Consider the following 8,480-nt stretch of genomic DNA (forward strand, 5'->3'; position numbering starts at 1 on the left):
AATAAACTCCTCTAAAAATTCTCTCTGTCCAGACAGCCCCCTTCAGGAAGGACCCGGCACACAGCGTGAACGCTTGTACTGTTAATCTTTTAGCAGCCTCCTTGAAAGAAACCTATGGCCATTCACCTGGGTGACTATGCATTGGGGAAAGGGAATAATCAGACTTTTGGGGGAATTCTGGACACTGGTTCTGGACTGACACTAATTCCATGAGTCCCCAAATATCAGTCATGTAGGGACTTATTATGGAGGTCAGGCGGTCAGTGGAGCTTTAGCTTAGTTCTGCCTAACAGTGAGGCTAGCTTCTCCTGTGCTTGCTTCTCCATGTCGAGTACTTACTTGGAATAGATATACTTAGCAGCTGACAGAATCCCCATATTAGTTCCATGACCTATAAAGTAGGGGCCAGTATGGTGGAAAAGGCCAAGTGGAAGCCACCAAAACTGTCCTTACCCATAAAATAGTAAAGCAAAAGCAATTCTTTGAGACATTGCCGAGAGTAATGCCACCATCACGATCTTGAAAGATGCAGGGGTGGTGACTCTCACAACATCCCCATTCAAATCTCCTATTTGGCCTGGGAGAAGGCAGGCAGGTGGATCTTGGAGAATAAGAGTGGACTTTCATGACCTTAATTCCAATTGCAATTGCTGGGCCCGGTGTAGTTTCACTACTTGAGCAAATGGGCACTTCCCCTGGTGCCAGGTACGTAGCTATTGGTCTGGCAAATGCTTCTTTTTTTATTCCTTTAGATAAGACCAGAGCAGTTTGCTTTTGGCTGGGAAGGCCAGTGATACAGCTGCACTACCCTGTCTCAGGGCACATCAACTCTCCAGCCCCAGGCACAATAGTTGTCAGGAATCTGGATCACTTTTGCCTTCCACAAATAGTGCATTGGCCCATTGCATTAGTGACATGCAGATTGGCTCTAGTGAGCAAGAAGTAGCAGCCATTCTAGAATTATTGGTAAGATAATTGCGTGTCAGAGGATGGGAAATAAATCTACAAAGATTTAAGGATCTTCTACCTCAGTGAAATTTCTCCGGGTCCCGTCGTGAGGAGGCATGTGGAGCTATCCCTTTTAAGGCAAAACATAAGTCATCGCACCTGACCTCTCCTACAACTCAAAAAAGGCACGAAGCCTAGTGGGCCCCTATGGCTCTTGGAGACAGAATATTCCTCACGTGGGTGTATTCCTCTGGCCCATTTATCGGGTGACCCCAAAAGTTGCTCGTTTTGAGTGGGTTCCAGAATAAGAGAGAGCTCTGCAACAGGCCCAGGCTGCTGTGTGAGCTGCCCTGCCGCTGGTCTGTAGGACCCACAGATCAATGTGCTCGGGGCGGCAATGGCAGTTAAAGATGTTGTTTAGAGCCTTTAGCAGCCCCTGTAGGTGCCCTGCAGTGCGGGCCCTTGGGATTTGGGAGTAAGGCCCTGCCATCCTACCCTGACAACTACTCTCCTTCCCAGAAACAGCTCTGGGCCTGCTACTGAGCCTTAGCAGAGTCTGAATGCCCATCAGTGGGAGCAGGCCCTTGTGGTCAGCGGGTGCTGGCAGTGGTGGTCAGTGAGTGATGCCCAGGGAAAGGCCACAGCTGGCCACCCTACGGCAGGTGAGTGTTTCTCCAGCATTGCCCTGAGACAGGCACCTTTCCTCAGGGCTCTACTCAATCCTGAAGCCCCACCCATCACTGGCAGTGGTGTGAGGTGGTGTCAGTGAGTGGGAAAAAGCCAGGACTTGGACAGACAGACCTGGTTTGAATCCCAGCTCTGCACTGATGCGCTGAGTGGTCTGGGTGAGTTCTAGCATTTTGAGCCTCAGGGGAGGGTCACTGATGATGGGGCGGGGTGGGGGTGAGGTCATAGAAGTAGCAGATATACAGCATATCTAACAGTCATTCATTGAACACCTACTGCATGCTGGACTTGGCCTATCACCAGGGATAGAAGTGAGTAGGAGCAATCAAGATAGAACCGCCCTCAACTTGAACCTTACAATCCAGTAGGAGAGAAAGACTGGAAAGAATCCAATGGGAATGCGTTACCAAGGCTATCCGGATTCTCCAGGAACCTGCCCTGGGCACATGGGGTCAGGGCACGCGTCCTAGAAAAGCCATGGTTGCTGAGGCCCGAAGAATAAATGGAGTAGCTTAGGCAATGTGTTAGGCAGCCCTCGAGTCCCCACCTCTTATTACTCACAGCCTCATGGCTCCTCCTACATGGACCAGGAATGTGTGTGACGAACATGTATTTGTCTCCTAGGGCTACAGTAACAAAGTGCCACAAACCAGGGGCTTAAAGCAATTGTTCTGGAGACTGGGAGTCTGGAATCAAGTTGTTGGCAGGGCCTGCAGGAGAGTCCGTGCCATGGCTCGCCCCCTGGTGTAGAGACACATCACTAATCTCTGCCTGAGTTGTCGCATGGGTTTCCTCCCTGTGTCTCCTCTGTGTCTCAGTGTCTGCTCATGGCCTTTTCATGGCCTTATAAGGACATGTTGTTGGACCGAGGGCCCACCATACTCAGAATGACTTTATCTTAACTAATTACATCTGCAAAGACCCAATTTCTAAATAAATTCACATTCTGAGGTTCTGGGTACACATGAATTTTGAGGACATCATTCTATCCAGTGTACAACAGAATGTGGCAGAGGTGATATCCGATTGCTTCCAAAATCAGATCCTAAGAGACTGGGCCTTCGGTACTGACTCTCTCCTGAGTCACTTCTGGGAGACCCGGTCACCACATTCTGAAGACACTCACACAGCCCTGGGGCAGGTCATGTGGTGGGGAGCTGAGCCTCTGCCCACAGCCACGGTTGAGCTTAGAATTGGATCCTGCAGTCCCTCAGTTCAGCCTTCATATGAGACCGAGTAGGCTTGACTGCACCCTCACAAGTGACCCTAAATCAGAGCCACCCCGCTAAGGTGCTCCTTGTTTTCCTCACTCTCAGACACTGTGCAGGAATGTGTTTGTGGTTCTAAGTGGCTACGTTTGGGGGTAACTTGTTACACAGCCATAGCTAGCTAGGCAGGCGAGGAGACGGAGGGCAGTGCTCCAGCACATGGAAAAGCTTGCGCAAAGGTCTTGCGATGGGGAGGGTGGGGCGGAGACAGGCCAGGGGGAGGAGGGCCTGAGCAGGGCCTGGGCCCTGGGTCGTGGCCTCCGGACCAGGCCTGGCTCCCAGTAAATGCTCTGTAAACAAAGCTGCTGCGGTAACATTTCTCCAGGAACAGCAGACGCTGCCTCTCCGGGCTTCCTGCACACCACGGGGACGGCTGCTCTGACCACAGAATGGGGTGTCCTGTTGGCTCCCCCCCAGCTGCCTTTTGTTTATGTCGTGTTTTGTTTTCTCTGGGTTCCTCATTTACAGTCACCAGATGTTCGCTGCTTTTAAACGCACTGGCCCGTGTTCATGGAGTGCTGGGGAGAGACGCTGCCCAGTGTTGCCGAAAGTTACAAATGAGTCCATTAAGGAGGTGAATTTGCTAAAAGGCTGTCTTCTTTCCACCTGGTCCAAAGCAGCGCTCACATGATCGATGATTGCAGAGCCTTCCGACCGGCCGTCTTAAACCTCGGCACATTCTTAATGCCTCAAAAGTTTCCAATTAAAGTCAAATGGCTCTTGGCAAAGTCCAAGGCATTTTTACTAACTAAAATAAATACCTGGGCAGGCTCCACAGTTTATGACTTCTTCACGCCCTTGAGGAGAAACAGCGAGAGGCCGGGGTTAGAGGCAGGTTAGGGCCGAGGGGCTGGGCAGCCCACGGAAATCTCCTGGATGCCCCACAGGGCCGTGGAGGGACTAGCAGGCGTCGCCACCGGCACCAGGTAGGTGAGCTCTGTAGCCTGTCTCCCCCGAGAGAACCAAGGCTGACAGCAGGTGGTGACAGCAAAGGCCACACAGACTCCAGGCACCTTTGCTCAGGCTCCCTCCCAGCCTCAAGAACTCTCTGAGCCCGGCTGCCCCGGCCTCGTCAGGCCATGGTGCTGAGCAGGCAGAAGTCTCTAGAGCCTGTGGGCATATCAGCCATCCGTGTCAGCATCCCCTTTGCTGCCTCCGAGTGCAGGGAACCTGCCCGCCAGACTACCTCCTCTCCTTTGCTTTCTTCTCAGCCTTCTCCTTCATGCCACCTGACTACCTGGTGCTCCATTGTCCCTGGGCACACAGGCTGATTCAGCAGCAGCTGGAGTCCCGGGCACTGCTCTGAGGTTGGGTAAACTCCGGCTTTCTGCTCTGAGGAGACGAAGCTCCAGAGGCCACAGGCTTCCATCCCCGGGATATTAGTGACCCTGGTCCCAGGGCCTCCTGGCGGAGTGTGGACAGCTGCCCACTCTTGTCAGGGGCCTCTCCTCCTCGCCTGTCATGGGCTCTCCTGGCCTGGGCAGGGTGCAGACCCAGAGTGCCCGGAGCATTTGGTTGCCACCTTGACAGACCTGTGGGGCCTCTGCTCCCTCCCCTTAGCTTTCACAGGTGTGGCCCTAAGTTCTCCCTCATGCCCTCCACCCCCATGCTCCTGAGGCCTTCCAGCTGCCCTACTCTTCCCCTGTCTCCAGCCTCCAGGCCTCTCTGCAGCCTCTGCTGCCCAGGCCCAGGGTTGACTTCCATTCCTGTGTCCACCTCCTGGGCCTCTTCCCTTGATTCACAGATTGATTTCTTGCTTTCGGTCTATGTGTGGATCAGGCCTGTGTGCTTCGGAGGGACTTGTGTCCTATGGGGTCACTAAGCTTCTACCAGCAGATGGGGGTATGAGGCCAGCCAGGCTGAGCCAAGCTGTGGGGTCAAGCCCCACTCTTAGTGCCTGTGCTCCTTCCTGGAGGCCCATGGACCTTGCCTCCCAGCTCAGTGTGACCCTTAGGTTCACAGAGGAGCATCTGAGGGCACAGAGACCGAAGGGCTCCCCACAGACAGAACCAGACAATGACAATTTCAACTCCTTGTTGCCAAGCAAGAACCATGGGGATCTGCTGAACTCATTCCTCCATATTGACTGAGCCCCTATTCTGTACCAGTGCTCCCCCAAATCTGAGAGCAACACAGTCACTGCCTCTTCCAAGGGAAAAAGAGAGAACCCCCAATCCAGCCGGCCAGCCAGGATCCCCAGTCCTGCATGAGGCAGCCAGTTTCTCCGGTTCCAGCCTGTAGCCCCCGTCCGCAGCTTCCTCATTTGCAAGATGAGCCTTTAGGGAGGGCTGAGCTACTCACAGCATTGGCACCAGTGACAATGGGCAGCCAGGCCAGGAGGTGGCCCCCCCTGGGAGTCCACTCTCAGAGTTTCAGAGAATGAAGTTGTGGTACCAAAGAAAGGCCGTGGCCGCGGATGTTATGGAAAGAACAAACATCAAAATAATAATCTGGCCAAAACCGGTTTGGCTCAGTGGATAAGAGTGTAGGCCTGTGGACTGAGGGGTTCCAGGTTCGATTCCGGTCAAGGGCATGTACCTGGGCTGCGGGCACATCCCCAGTGGGAGGTGTGCAGGAGGCAGCTGATCGATGTTTCTCTCTCATCGATGTTTCTAACTCTCTATCTCTCTCCCTTTCTGTCTGTAAAAAATCAATAAAATATATTTAAAAATATATATATATAATCTGGTTTCCTCACCTTGGAGCCCTTGACTGGATTAGCCAGCAGGGCCATCCCTGAGGCGGTCCATCTAGAACATCTGCTGCTTCAGGGATCGATGGGGCGGGGAGGGTCTCAGTTTTCTTGCCTTGAAACAAATACTTCTCCTGTTTTTCAACCTGTTTTAATTTGTCTTGAGTTATAAATTGCTTTATTGTCTTTTTTCCTGTGTCTTTTTTTTTTGGTAGCATTTATAAACAACATTCTGACAATTCTGAAAAGTATGAGAAATAGAACGGAGTCTGACAGGGTGGGCAAGGGTGTGGACAGCATTGTTCCCTGTCCCGAAACCAGGCATGTGGAGCTACTCAGTGCTTGGAAAACCAATTTGGCATCAGCTGGCCAGGCTGACAGATGCCCACCCTGAGATACTGCACATTTTTTCTTGGGCAAGTGCCCACTCACAGGCACCAGGAGATAGGCACAGGAGTGTCCACAGAAAACTCCTCACAGCAGCAAAGTAGTCCCCTGGCAAGAGAGTGGCCCAATGATGCATATCTATAGATATAAAAGCCTAAACAACTGGCCAACTGATAGCTATGATGCACATTGATCACCAGGGGGCAGACGCTCAATGCAAGAACCACCAAGTGTCAGCAACTTTGCAGAGTGCCCTCTTGCACTCTGGGACCCCTTGGGGTATGTCGGACTGCTGGTTTTGGCCTGATCGCCGCAGGCCAGGCCAAGGGTCTTTACTGGTGCATGAGTCCGTGCACTGGCCTCTAGTATGCATATAAGATCTTTGATTAATCTCTTCCCACCCTTCCCCCTACCCCCTTCTCTCTGAGATTCATCAGTCTGTTCCATGTTTCCATGCCTGTGGTTTCTGCTCATGCATTGAGTGTCTGCCCCCTGGTGGTCAGTGTGTTTCATAGCTATTGGCCAGTCAGCCAAGCAGCTGGTCACTTAGGCTTTTATATATATAGACTAGAGGCCCGGTGCATGGATCCGTGTACTGGTGGGGTCCCTTGGCCTGGCCTGGGCCCTCTTGCAATCCGGGGCTCCTCGGGGGATGTTGGAGAACTGGTTTCGGCCCAATTCCCGGCAGGCCAGGCTGAAGGACACCACTGGTCCACGAATTCGTGCACTGGGCCTCTAATTTGTACAATAAAAACAACGAAGCATAGAAGAAGAATTAACTTCAGCTACATACTTAGGTGCAAAAAGGTGAGTCCTAAAAGAATACAGATCACATGGTTGTATTTATATAAAGGCTGCACAATTATGTCTGAACAAACAAGGGGAAGGTCTCACAGAATTTGGGGTGTGGGATGGTCATGTCTGGGCAAGAGGACAGGAGGTGGAACTGGGAGATCCTACAGGAAATATAGTACTCATTTCTGGGTCTGCCTATGCCTCACACATGAGTTATAAATAATCACTTCTACGAACTCAGTGTTATTAAAAAGGAGTTTTTGAAGATATATATGGAAAGTTCTCCACACTTCAGGGATTCTACTCCCTCCTGCTTCCACCCAGAACCACATACACACCAGGCACCCTCGTCCCCCACCCACTTCCCAGTCTCTCTCCTTCGCACAGGCCTCTGTCCTTTCACTAGCTGAGTCTTCCCCATGCCACCACAGCAAGACTATGATTGCATCCTCTAGATCTATTCTCAGAGGAAACGAAGGATTCATGATAAAATGTCTGGTTTCTTATTTCCAGTGTGTCACCCCTGCCACATCCTTCATCATGGATGTCCCAACCCGCCCTGCACCTTTCCCTTTGGCAGGCACCTGGAACCCTCCCCATACACCACAGTGCATCTGTTAAGAAAACTCCCAAGGGCTCAAGGTTAATGAGGAGGCCAAGCTGTTCTAGCCTTCAGGTCCCTCCCTGGTGTCCTTGGGTGTCTTGCCAGGGGCCCAGCCTTTATCCCAGGACACAGACAACTTCTCTTCTCCGGGTCCAGGCCCAATCTTCCCTGTGGGGTAGCTCTGCAGTTGGGACAGTCTATCTAGGGAGCTTCCCACAGCACTGAGGGAAGCTGTGACTCCCCAGAATCATGGAGGGTCTGTCCCCAGTGATGGGTCACAATCTACTGATGGCCATTCCTCATCACTGTGCCCTCCCCCAATTTATGTTGAACTCCTGACCCGCAGGAGCTCAGAATGTGACATGTTTAGAGATAGAGTCATTAGAGATGCAGTTAGTAAAGATGAGGTCATACTGGAGTAGGGTGGGCCTAATCCGACATGATGGGTGTTTCTATACGAAGAGGAGACACAGCCGCAAAGGCAGAGGGAGAGGGCAAGTGACGATGGAGGCAGAGATTGGAGCGCTGCAGCTGTTAGCCCAGAAACACCAGGATTGATGGTGCCATGGAAGCTGGGGAGGCAAGGACAAGTCCCTCCACTTGCCTCCAGAGGGGACACAGCCTACTGACACATTGACCTTGGACTCCTGGCCTCCAGAACTAAAAAGTGCCTGTTGTCTTGGTGCCTGGGTATTGCAGCTGTAGGAAATAAACACATGGGGTATCATCACAGAATAAAAGTAAATCTACTGAAAGCCAGAAGAAATTGCAGCCAAGCTTCTGATGACCACCTCTTCTAGCAGTTTTCGTGCACACTGTTGGGCACTGATGTACAGCTTCCTAAACTCCTTGGAGACCTACTTTGACACTCGAGGGCAGAATGTGGCCATTAAAATGTGGGCCTACAGCATTGTCTTAAATGTCTTTAGCATCCCAGGCATGGGTAGAACACACTTAACAAAGCTCCTGTTGGTCGATGCTAGGATTGCTTTCTCTACTTCTCTCTGTCCTCCCTCTTTCTTTCTCCCCCAACCCCTTGTCATTCTGTGCATCTTCGTCTGTCTGTGACTCTGTCTTTTCCTCTCTCTCTCTCTCTCTC

This window comes from Myotis davidii, unplaced genomic scaffold (genome assembly GCF_000327345.1).
Source record: "Myotis davidii unplaced genomic scaffold, ASM32734v1 scaffold353, whole genome shotgun sequence".
Taxonomy (NCBI): Eukaryota; Metazoa; Chordata; class Mammalia; order Chiroptera; family Vespertilionidae; genus Myotis; species Myotis davidii.